Raw genomic sequence first — 13,003 nt, 5'->3', positions numbered from 1 at the left:
ACCAGGGGTAGCCAACATGATATCATCAATATGTTGTGTAGTCCAACATACTGGTGTAACTATTGCTTACACATGACATAGATCCTAGAAATGCATAACTTTTTACCCATTTGCCAAGCTTATGAACCTGATCCTTAAGGGGAATGCAACCCAATCCAGAGCAGGATTACACCCTTCAATGAACGGGCCCATCCACTTCCTTACTGCTTTTGTTTCTTTTCTGGCTATGCTCATAAATATTTCTAGTAGACTCATGAATGGAGGATTTCTTTCTTTTCTTTTGATCCCACAAATTTCCGCAAATCAGGTCCTCCCTAACAGAGGGCACGTGTTGCGATGGGACCTGGCAACCAGACCCTATGTTGTGGGTGGGAGCGATTGGATAGCCACAATACACTATTGGTAGGTCCCTCGATGCTGGGTGCAATCTGGCCAATGGGACGCAAGGAAAGGGCATTGAGGGACCTATTTAAGCCCATGCACATGCTCCTGAGCTTCCTCTTGGGGCTGCTGCATCAGAACACCCACCCACCTCTCCTTATATTTAGGGCTTGCGCTTGACCTTGCTATGCCATCGTGTGTCGCCTGTGGTTGGGACAGGGGCATGGCAGGAATTTTTCCCCACTTGGCAGATTGGCTGTTGCCACTTGGGTTTCGCCTGTCGCCTAGCAAATCGTCACAACTTGTAAGGCTGAGGGTAGGCTCTGGTTCATCTGATAGGGGTGGCAGAATGGTGTGGCCACTCCTATGCGAAGGGTATTCTGGTAAAGGAATCCTAGGGACTCACTGGTTTGGTCAACCCTGAGAGGGGTTGTGTCCGTGCCCGAGTCCGGGGGGCATCAGGGTGGCTGACGGGCACTCCTGTCCTCAGCTGTCCCCGTTGTTCACCGTTAGCTGACCTACGATTGCGCTCCGGGTCAGCGTTGCCTGCAAGGGTGCAGGGAGCTAGTTGAACCAGAGCCTATGCAACCACTCACTTGATCGTAATCAATAAAGTTGTGGCCCAAAATTCTGCCAAAAACCAAACCAAATATCTGAGTCATGTGTGAATTTATTTCTGGGGAATGGTTAAAAGGTCTAAACACGCAAAAGCAAACCACATTAAACATTTCTGCACTAGATATATTAGGCAATCTGAAAAGTGTGTGCTGAGAATTTTCAGTTGCTTTCATTTCTTTTCCGTCATTACTGTTAAGTGCCTATCAAGCACTTAGCCCCCCAGATAGATAGATAGATAGATAGATAGATAGATAGATGATAGATAGTTTTGATCCCTCTGATTTGCACAAAATAATAAAACTGCACAAAGAAATCAACAATTGGCTGGCAGTGTGCTTTTGCACACTTCATCAGCAGGGTTGTTTTTATTTTTAAGTTATATGCACATCAATCTACACACATGCCCCTGTCAGTACTTAACTTGTTGGAATCCATCTGCCTTGAAAGACAATGGAGTGCGCTTCTGGGGGTGTAGTCAAACCACTGCGTTAGCAGCACCGAAGTGACCTCGCCGCGGCACAAGCCTGGGCAGTGTGTATGTGGAGGTCCTGGGCTGCCCAGATGACAAGACTCCCCTCTCGGCCTCACTGTTGTGGTCCAGAGGAAAGCAGAGCAAGACGTTTGGTACCAGCTTGGGTACGGGAGTTGCTGGAAAGAGGCGTACAAGATGCCATTGAACTGTCTTTGGGACTCCACTCCAGATTGGTGTAGGGTTTGCTCCTTAGCCTTTTTCTTCTCTCGAAGATGTCTCGCAAGGCAGCGGAGGTTTTCCTTCTCCTTGGTGGGCTACCTTCCTGGGTTGGCATCCACCCCTCACTTTTCTCAACTGGCATAATAGATTCAACACACAAACACAAAAGGGAATGCCTAATGATATGAACAGAAAAGACCAAACTTGTTCCTCATATACAAATTATTATTATTATTATTATTATTATTATTATTATTATTAATTTTTATACCCCACACATCCAGCTGGGTTTCCCCAGCCACTCTGGGCTGCTCCCAACAGATTAAAAGCAGAATAAAACATCAAATATGAAAAACTTCCCTACACAGGGCTGCCTTCAGGTGTCTTCTAAAAGTCAGATACTTGTTTATTTCCTTGGCGTCTGATGGGATGGCATTCCACAGGGCGGGCACCACCACCAAGAAGGCCCTCTGCCTGGTTCCCTGTAACCTCACATCTCACAATGAGGGAACCGCCAGAAGGCCCTCGGAGCTGGACTTCAGTGTCTGGGCTGAAGGATGGGGGTGGAGATGCTCCTTCAGGTATACTGGGCTGAGGCCATTTAGGGCTTTCAAGGTCAGCACCAACGTTCTGAATTGTGCTCAGAAATGTACTGGGAGCCAATGTAGGTCTTTCAGGACCAGTGTTATATGGTCCCAGCGGCTGTTCCCAGTCACTAGTCTAGCTGCCACATTCTGGATTAGTTGTAGTTTCCGGGTCACCTTCAAAGGTAGCCCCACGTAGAGTGCATTGTGGTAGTCCAAGTGGGAGATAACTATTCAAATACATGTGGGTGTGGACTACTCTGGTCTGATTGGATTAACAGCTAAATAGTGCTCAAATGTGGACAAGCTGTCTCTCTAGTTCTGTGGAACTCATTCTCTATTAGTTTTATAGCAGACGTACACCCATTCCCCCCTCCCCACTTTTGCTTCTGCACCTGTAGTACCAAGGTATGTTGTTGTTCATTCGTTCAGTCGTGTCCGACTCTTCGTGACCCCATGAACCAGAGCACGCCAGGCACTCCTGTCTTCCACTGCCTCCCGCAGTTTGGTCAGACTCATGTTGGTAGCTTCGAGAACACTGTCCAACCATCTCATCCTCTGTCGTTCCCTTCTCCTTGTGCCCTCCATCTTTTCCTTCTCCTTGGTGGGCTACATTCCTGCCATCAGGGTCTTTTCCAACGAGTCTTCTCTTCTCATGAGGTGGCCAAAGTATTGGAGCCTCAACTTCAGGATCTGCGCTTCCAGTGAGCACTCAGGGCTGATTTCTTTAAGAATGGATAGGTTTGATCTTCTTGCAGTCCATGGGACTCTCAAGAGTCTCCTCCAGCACCATAATTCAAAAGCATCAATTCTTCAGTGATCAGCCTTCTTTATGGTCCAGCTCTCACTTCCATACATTACTACTGCATTATAGCAGACGTACACCCATTCCCCCCTCCCTGCTTTTGCTTTTGCACCTGTAGTACCAAGGTATAGTAAATCCAGAAGCTGCTGCTGGTAACTTGAAGAGTAGTTCACTAGGGAAAGGCAATCAGTTAGCTGATTGAAACAAGAGAAATCCCTTAGAAAAGCTGTAACTTCCAGGCCAATGCTACTGTTAAGTTTCCTAAATCATTGTTATTGGGAAAAGCATTAGTCTGCAGAATGACTTTTGCATGCTCTTTATTCTGGCTAGATATTATGCTGATGGGAGACAAATTAAGAAATTCGGCTATGTTTCCTAAGACTGTTCTGCACATGATTCTGCATTTGCAGTTTCCATTCAAAGTAATGGGACATCTGGTTGTAGAATGGACCTGAAATTTCTCAGAAGACTTCTTTCCTTTGAGAAAATATCTGAATTTTTCTTTTCATTCCTTTATAGAAAATAAGCCTATTTCTGAAGACAACACCACACCCTGCCAATATTATTCACTGTGTTTTTGTTGGTGGTCAAGATTCCCACCTCAGGGCTGCTATGAGATGGGCAGAAAGGGTCTGGGTCTATGGGACCAGCTTTCATTTTTTTTCAAAAAAGTTACGTGTTGGGAGGGGGAATGGGGAATAGAAGCTCACCTGTTACTGCCCCATCTGCAATGAGTCATCTTAACCTAGCCACTTCAAGAGCTGTTATTGAGCTCACCATGCTCCTTCTGCACACCCAGTAGGAGGTCCAGAAGATCAATGATTGTGGGGGATCCCCTTGGTATATTTCCCATTAAGTACATGGATATGGGTTGCACCACTGCCTAAGTCTTACTCCCCGAGTAAAGCTTCTCGGTTGAAGTGGGGCTTTTCTTTCTTCTACAGTGGTACCTCAAGTTACAAACGCCTCAGGTTACAAACGCTTCAGGTTACAAACTCTGCTAACCTGAAGAAGAAGAAGGGTTTGGATTTGATATCCCGCTTTATCACTACCCGAAGGAGTCTCAAAGCGGCTAACATTCTCATTTCCCTTCCTCCCCCACAACAAACACTCTGTGAGGTGAGTGGGGCTGAGAGACTTCAAAGAAGTGTGACTAGCCCAAGGTCACCCAGCAGCTGCATGTGGAGGAGCGGAGATGCGAACCCGGTTCCCCAGATTATGAGTCTACCGCTCTTAACCACCTATAGTCGCCTTTGACTGGACTTAACCGTCCAGGCCTCCTTTACCTTACCTATTTTTTTCTCATTTAATTATTGCACAAAATAACTGCAGTCACCTATTCATTTTGCTATTCTTCATTAACTTGGAGTGGGATGCTGCATTAGGATGCAGGTGGCGCTGTGGGTTAAACCACAGAGCCTAGAGCTTGCTGATCAGAAGGTCAGCGGTTCGAATCCCCATGACGGGGTGAGCTCCTGTTGCTGGGTCCCAGCTCCTGCCCACCTAGCAGTTTGAAAGCATGTCAAAGTGCAAGTAGATAAATAGGTACTGCTCCAGCTGGAAGGTAAACGGCGTTTCCGTGCGCTGCTCTGGTTCACCAGAAGTGGTTTAGTCATGCTGGCCACATGACCCGGAAGCTGTATGCCGGCTCCCTCAGCCAGTAACACGAGATGAGTGCTGCAACCCCAGAGTCGGACACGACTGGACCTAATGGTCAGGGGTCCCTTTACCTTTTTAACTAGCAGAACCGCAAAAACTTAGTTCACTTCACCAAGAGCTCATAATCACCGCAGCATAGAGCCTTCACCTGAGGACTGACAATTAACAGCAAGACTCTTAGTTCTCTGTTGCTTATTTACACCAGTCTCAGAGGTGGGTTGTGTTAAAACAACATTGTGCCCTATATTCCCATGGACGTGCACTGTGGAGGTTTGCCTTCTGCTTCTCTGTATTAACGTTCCAGTTTTGCTTGCTGCTAGTCAATAGACAAAACCAAAAGCTGGGGAATAGATTACAATACCCCAAAGAGCGGAAAATTAAAAAGACAAACCTCTTGCTGTTAGGCTCAAGTGCAAACACCACTGCAGCTGGAGATGAAGGATAAAAGGCTGTATTCATACAATTTTGCTCTTGTTCGAAAAGCCAAGTAGCAGCGGCTGCCACGTCACGAGTGATTCAGGAGGTCTTCCTTACTTTGGATTAATCATATAAAAGTGGGGTGGGGGGTGGAGAGTATATGATATCCTGTTGGAAAGAATATTATGTCTGAGTGGTGCATGCATTGATTTTATTACGGCATAGTAGCTAGAAGTTCTTAGACATCTGTGAGATGAATCATAGTCCACAGAACAGGAGCAATTAGCTGCATTTTAGGCCAGGAAAGGTCTTGGAGGGTGTCTAATTGAGTGACTTGCAACAGTGCCAGGAAACAATGTGAATTTGACAAGAATCCCACAATTCACATCTACATTGGCCCAGGAGGGACGTAATTTGTTAGCATGTACGTATTACCCTAGATAACCAATCCAATTCATTTCAGCAACCACCAAAGCCAGACACGTTTGGCTAACGACGTTTAAAAGTAAAGGATGTCGTTAAAGACAAATCACTTTACAAGCTATTATTAAAACTGTGATCATTTAAACATTAAAAGGAGTTTTTTGGCATTCAAGGCCACACATTCTGTAAAGACTAAGTTAGAAAGAAGCTTTGTAGAACTATTTTTTTGAAAACAAAAACAGGGGTCCGTAGTTAATAAATCTGAAGAACCTTGTTAACCAAAGTGACATTCTGTGCATGACAAATATAGCAGTTTTGTAAAGGAAATAGGGGGGGAGGGTTGGATTATATTTAGATTATGTGAAACATTCTGTTGTTTTTTTTTAACATGGATATTTCTGCTTTTTTCCAGCAGCTGCGTTGCATGTTTGGGCTTATTTTTTTATGGCTGTTCAGCTTTTGCTATTGCCTGTGGTTCCCTGTTCAAAACAGTGACATTATTATTATTATTATTATTATTATTATTATTATTATGCCTTGAGATGGGCTATTGCTCACTGCACAAAAGTGGAGCATGTTCCTATGTTGGACTGTTGCTTATCAGTTTCCTGGTGAAAGCACTGACCTTACTAACTATTACATATCTGGTCTGAGCTGTTCCAGTCAATGCCCATGTCTTATCAAATGGTGGTTCTAGGTGGTGTTGTGCAGGTTGTTCTCTCAACAGTGGTGCCAACCTGAATAAAATATTGTGGGGGGGGGGCCAGGTAAGCCCCACCCCACATAATCGATCACAAGGCACAGTGAACACACACCATTTGAATGGGACTGCCCGTCAACCTTGTGGGGGCCCAGCCCCCTCAAATATTTTATTGTGGGGGCTGAAGCCCCCACAGCCCCTAGGAGCTGGCTCCTATGCCTCTCAACCAGGGCTGGATGAAGACATTTTGGCACCAGAGGCAAACTGCAAAATGACCTATTCTCTATTTTGTAATTGTGAACATGTGGAATTACTGGGAGGAGACTGAACAATGTACACTGAATAAACTAAAGTCCTTTCCAACTGATTTTTCTGGATGTTGGCAAGTTGTACCTGGGAGAGGGGGCTTTGGCTGCAAAGACGCCTGTGTTTCCAGCAATGGTGTATTTAAGTTTCTTAAATTGTGGCTCTAGCTGAGTAAACCCTCCACTCATCAATGTGGCTGCACTGTCATCATCAACCTTTAGTGTCCGTGCCAAGTCAGTGGCAGTCATGACTGCAGGGAGAACGGGAATGAAGAATTAATTGTCCAACAATTACGGCATCTTTATTTCATCTTCCCACAGTTATTAGTGAGCCTAAGCTCCCCACATCCTTTTCCGCACCTCTGCACAGAAGTCCTCCTGCCTCCAGGACTGATGCCTTAGGTCTGTGAGCCCACTTCTGTACGACTTTATTGCTCCTGTGAAATCTCATTGCTCTCATAGTTAATATATTTGTTCCATTTCACAGTGGGATACTGTCTGTTTCCAGATGTCTGCTTAAGTAAGCAATGGGGGCGTATCTGAGACTGACATCTGAGTTTTTCAGACACAGAAGTATGAGGGGGAGTCGAGTCAGAAGGTACCGCTTTTCAGAAGCTCTTTGATCTGTAGTGCATCTGTTCATCAATAAAATGTTTCTTTTGAAAAGAATACTATAATCACAGGCATTATGTTGTGTGGAGCAGAATATTGGTAAGAAAGGACCGGGGTGGGGGTGAGGGGTGGAAGGAAAGGGGATAATATTGTCCACAAACTGGCATATGTAGCTTAGGAAAATTGCATTGCTGGAGTAAGCCAGTTAAATGTGAACATTAAGAAGTTCTGTGTTTATCATAAATTCTCTCCAGATGTGAAGTTTGCTAGCGCTTGCTTCAAATGTATGGCAAATGCTTTGTGGCTTAAGTAGGTGTTGTGCAAATAGAACAGAAAGCAATTGCTACAGATCTGTGATGACAAGTTGACGGAACGGAGGAAGTTTAGCTTTGAAGAGATTGATGGGGCAGATTTTGCAGCCCAGCAGATTTCAAACCTGTATCTGTGCAATCCACAAGATGGCAACACATTCTTCCGTAATGCCGCTGATGATAAGACCAGAGGGAATGGCTTCAGACTCGAGAGAGATAATTTCAGCTAAACAGAAATAAGAAACTGGGAGGGCGGACTGGAAAACCACCCCAGTTTGAAAGAGGTCAACGCTGTGGGAGATCTTTCAAATAGGTTCAAAATAGAACTTGCAACATTTTGCTGCAGGTCATGATGCATTACTGTCCTTAAGAGGAATGTCCCTGTTCTGGGCTCCTGCCACCTTGCAGCAGAAGCTTTGTAGCACTTTAATGGAGCTCATGGGCAGCTGACAGGGAGGGGCAGTGGCACATAACTGGTCCCCTGTCACTAGCATCACTGCAGCTTATTAGAAGAGGTGAGGTCAGCATGGTGTGGACACCCCATATCTACCCATGTTTCAGCACACAAACACACCTGGTAAGCAGCACCATAAAGAAGGCTGATTGCCAAAGAATTGATGCTTTTGAATTATGGTGCTGGAGGAGACTCTTAAGAGTTCCATGGACTGCAAGAAGATCAAACCTATCCATTCTTAAGGAAATCAGCCCCGAGTGCTCTCTGGAAGGACAGATCCTGAAGCTGAGGCTCCAGTACTTTGGCCACCTCATGAGAAGAGAAGACTCCCTGGAAAAGACCCTGATGTTGGAAAAGATGGAGGGCACAAGGAGAAGGGGACGACAGAGGACGAGACGGTTGGACAGTGTTCTTGAAGCTACCAACATGAGTCTGACCAAACTGCGGGAGGCAGTGGAAGACAGGAGTGCCTGGCGTGCTCTGGTCCATGGGGACACGACTAAACGACTAAACGACAACAACAAAGCTGCAGCAATCCCAGTGCTAGGAGGCCAGGTCAGTTCTGCCTCCCCTCCCTGCTCCAGGTGTGTGTGTGTGGGGGGGTGAGTTTTCAGAAAAGGAAAAAGGAAAAAAGTGGCATTGTTTTTCTTAAGCCTACCCCTCCTGTGCCATCTAAAGCTGGAGATGGCTATTACTGCTGAACCCGAGCTCTTTACTGCTGTTTAGACAGATGTTTTATAGAACGGGGGAAGTATCCTTTACCTTTTCCCTCTCCCCCCAAAAAACAGTGCAGCAATGAGAGTTTTTGAACCTTGTGTTGTGCATCCTCCAAACCCCGGTCCTCCCCTCCTAAGATACTACACTGTTATGGGCTTCATAATGGTGGGAATCCTTTGCAAGTGGCCGCAGTGCCTGGAGACAGATAGTCAGGTCTTACGTCCATAGCAGTGACCAGAGGAGGAATGACTGCTGGGCGGAGTGCAGAGGGAAGAAATGCCTTGGTGCACCTGCAGCAGCACAACTGGATGCCTTCATCTGCCCCAGCTGCAACAAAGTATGTCTCTCCTTTATTGGTCTCTACAGCCACAGCAGGCACTGCAGCTCTCCGGCAGTTTGACTTCACCCCCAAAGGTGCACTTCTGCATTGTTTCCCAAGACAGACAGATGCCAGTGATGGGCTTCAGCAGGCCACATGCCTCTCCTCCTTGCTTCACTTTCCTTCCCTAACCCTCCAGGGGCATCCTCAACATTTTGTGGTTTAACTACTCTCAGCATTGTGTAGCAATGACCCGGAAGATCCCAGGTCCTTGTCGAGCTATGCGTTAACATTTCTAATTTTTTTTTTTAATTTGCAAGTTTTTGAATACCCATGGAGTCCCCTGAATGTGTAGAAACGGCATCATTTTGGGGTTGTTCCATTGTTGCTTCCAAACTGTTAAGTACATGGTTACCCAAGTTTCGAATGAGAGAGAATCAAACTTGCATGAAGAGGGCATGGAGAAAAAACAGATTTGTTGTGACTGTGTGAGATAGGAGTTGGGAATTGGCTCACAAGTTCAGATTCTGAATCATAAATCCAGCGTGCATGGGACTTCTGCCTAACATTCATTCCCTCCCTGCCATTTTTCCCTTCTACACTGCCAAGCGGAATGAGAGGGAAGGGGTTGGTAGCACATGCCAAAATTATTCCTGCAATTCTAACACTAGTCAGTTTAGTTTAGAAGTGCAATACTTCTGCCATCAACAATGACAAAGGATCAACAGTTCAGGAATGCAGTGGTGTTCCTTCAGCAATTTTTTGACTTTGGGATGTGAATGTACCTGCGAGCATATCTAGACTGCCACTATTTCAAGGTCAGATTCAGTCACATATCAGCAAATTCAGGTTGTGCAATTATAGTGGGCTGGGAGATCTTGAGTGACAAACCAGCTTCTTGAAACAATCAGCCTTTTTGCAGTAAGAAAGGTGACAGCAAAAGATACTGGAAAGTGTGGGATGACACTTGCTTCAACACAACACCATCTAACCTCTCCATGAACAAATCAAGATGAAAACTAATTAAATAGCCAGCATTGCCTAATCCCTCTGTGCACAGATCAGGATGAATGCTCAATAAATACCATATTTTTTGCTCCATAGGGTGCACCAGACCATAGGGCGCACCTCGTTTTTAGAGGAGGAAACAAGAAAAAAAATATTTCTTCTGGTTTTCCTCCTCTAAAAGCCCTGTTTTTTGAGGATCATCTAAAAGTTTTGCAGCTTTTTTTGCAAAGGGGGAAAAGGAAAGCACCTTTTGCAAAGGGGGGAAAGCAAAGAAGAAAAGCCCCATATTTATGGGGTTAAACTCACATTTCTGTTGCTTCTAAAGGAAAGGGAGCCTTTTCTACAGTTTCCAGACAGATAATCTAAGCAGCCAGTCACATGTTGCTTGGGAAACAAACAACCTCCCTCTGCAGCACATTCAACAAAGGAGGGCGGGGCAAGAGGGAGGGGCTGAAAGGGAGCCGGGACTCTTATCTCTCTCCCGATCTCTTGCTGATCAGCTGCTGAGCGGGGTCCTTTCAACACCCCCTTTTCTCTTTGTAAAATAAAAAGCATGATCCTCTTTTGGCCCCTGGGCAATTTGGCTCTAGGGACCACCATTCGCCCCAAAAGATGCACAGATATTTCCCTTTACTTTTTAGGAGGAAAAAAGTGTGTCTTATGGAGCGAAAAATATGGTAGGTCATCTGGAAGTCTAAGGCTAGAGCCTGTTCTGAGCTTAGCTTTAAGAGGCTGCTGGTACATTGAGCAGTGTTTCATTTGACCTGTTGTGTTTAAGGTCAGAAGTACAAATATGTTCATAAGCTTTGATACAATGTGCAATGTTGGTAACAGCGTGTGAGTACATATGGATAGAACCAACCTTGCAACACAGCGGAAGGCAACAATGAAATCCAATTTGCCTTTGTTTAACCCTACAGTTTTGTGTCAACACTATGCATGGGAACGTTAAACAAACATACAAACACATACAATTTCCCCAATCTGCCCTTCAGCTGCAGCAATTTTTTCCATCATATTTATGCAAAGCAAGTAAGCAGAGAGGGCCAAGGTTGAATTTCAGCTTGATTTAGAATGATTAATGTTGCAGCAGAAAACAACTGGCATGGAGGGTGAATTAAAGGGGGGGTGCTGTGTTCTGTTTACATCTTGACACTGATACCTCCTAGTAACTTGTTGAAGGGGAGGGAGGATTCCCTTTCTGCTTAGAAAGTAACAGAGCAGAGTTTTTCTAGGCAATACTCCATCACTGTGACCAGGAAAAGCAAACAAACAGAATCTCCTCACGGCGTTTAGCATGGCGCTGGGATTTCGTTGCCAGCTCAGTGTGTACAGAGTTATTTGCACACTCCAGGGGAGTCCGCTTGATGCCAATGCAGCAGAAAGATGAGAGTCTCCCCCTTTTTCCACCATTCAACAATTCTCAGGGATTGTCCCTTCCCCCACCACGATCGATTGTTTTCCTGCTATAGAATCAATTGCAGAGTTCACTGTGAGGGACTCTTCTGACGGTTTCTCATTTTTTAAAAATGAGCTGTCAAGATTTTTCGGTGGGAGCAGCGGGTGTGGTGCTGTGGGGCTGCTCTCCTGACAGGGATTGCTTCCGCTTATTTAGATGGGACAGGGATGAGGTCAGGCCTGCGTGGTTGCACCTGTACAGTCCTGGCTTCACTAGCCGCTTGCTCTGTTGTCACACCATTCAGGTAAATGGTAGTAGCGCAAAACCTCCAAGTGTCCTATTTCCCAGGGAAGGTTTAAGGTGCTGGTTTTGACCTTTAAAGCCCTATGCGGCTTAGGAACCTCGTGCTTACGGGACCGCCTCTCCTGGTATGTCCCGCAGACGACCCTAAGGTCCATGAATAATAATAGCTTAAGGGTCCCAGAACCTAAAGAAGCCAGATTATCCTCCACCAGGGCCAGGGCCTTTTCAGTGATGGCTCCGACCTGGTGGAATGCTGTGTCCCACGAGACTAGGGCCCTGCAGGACTTGTTCTCCTTCCACAGGGCCTGTAAGACAGAGCTATTCCGCCTGGCCTTCAATTTAGCCTGATCCTTCATTCCCTTTTCCCTTCTCTTTTTCTATGAAGAAACCCTTTTGAGACCCCACATTTAAACTCTCCCCTGGTCTCCTTGCTGGCCCTAGCAGGACTAACTTGGCCAGTTAGCCCTGGCGATGCTACATTTATGTTGTATTTTATGCTGTTTTTAAGCTGTTTTTAAAGTCACTTTTAATGAAAGTTTTATATTTGTTGTTAGCCGCCCTGAGACCGGTTTTTGAATCGGGAAGGGTGGGGTATAAATAAAAATTTATTTATTATCTTATTATGAATTTGCATAAGCCATCTCAGTTTCTGATTTGATCCCAAAATGTCACGATTTTCATTAGGATGTCCCTATTTTCATCAGATAAATGTTGGAGGTTATGGAATAGGTCGCTCCTATTTTCATCAGAGAAATGTTGGAGGGGAGTCTCTATTTTCATCAGAGAAATGTTGGAGGAGCATTGCTGTTGACAGCTCCACACCACCACCACACCGGCTAATCCTTCTTTTCAGGCATGCCTTTTACAACTAAGATGTTGTTTAACCCCGCCTCTCTATCTCTTTAATCCACAGTTGTACTGACGTTGCATTATTGCTGCTGTAATTTTAATGGCGCTCTTATTTGTTTTTTAATTGTAATCCTCTTTGATGTCATTTGTTGAAAAGCAGTCTGTGCATTTGCCCAACAAACAAATGGCCTGATGAAATGGTGGTGTTTCCACCTGCTTCCTAAAGACCAGAAGGGAGCCGGCCGTGAAGGTCTGCAGCATTCCATAAGAGGAGTGCCACAACTGATAAGGCCCTGCTGCTTCTGGGTGGTAGACTTGTAGAGGCAGCATCTGGAGTAAGGCCCCTTCAGGTGACCTATGTGTCCAGAGAGCTGTGCACAGAAGGAGAAATTTGCTGATACTTGGCCTGTCTTTTGAGTTGTTTTGGATTTTTTCAGATGAGAGAGAA

Source organism: Lacerta agilis, chromosome 3 (assembly GCF_009819535.1).
Source record: "Lacerta agilis isolate rLacAgi1 chromosome 3, rLacAgi1.pri, whole genome shotgun sequence".
In the NCBI taxonomy this organism is placed as follows: Eukaryota; Metazoa; Chordata; class Lepidosauria; order Squamata; family Lacertidae; genus Lacerta; species Lacerta agilis.
Note: the sequence above shows the minus strand (reverse complement) of the source record.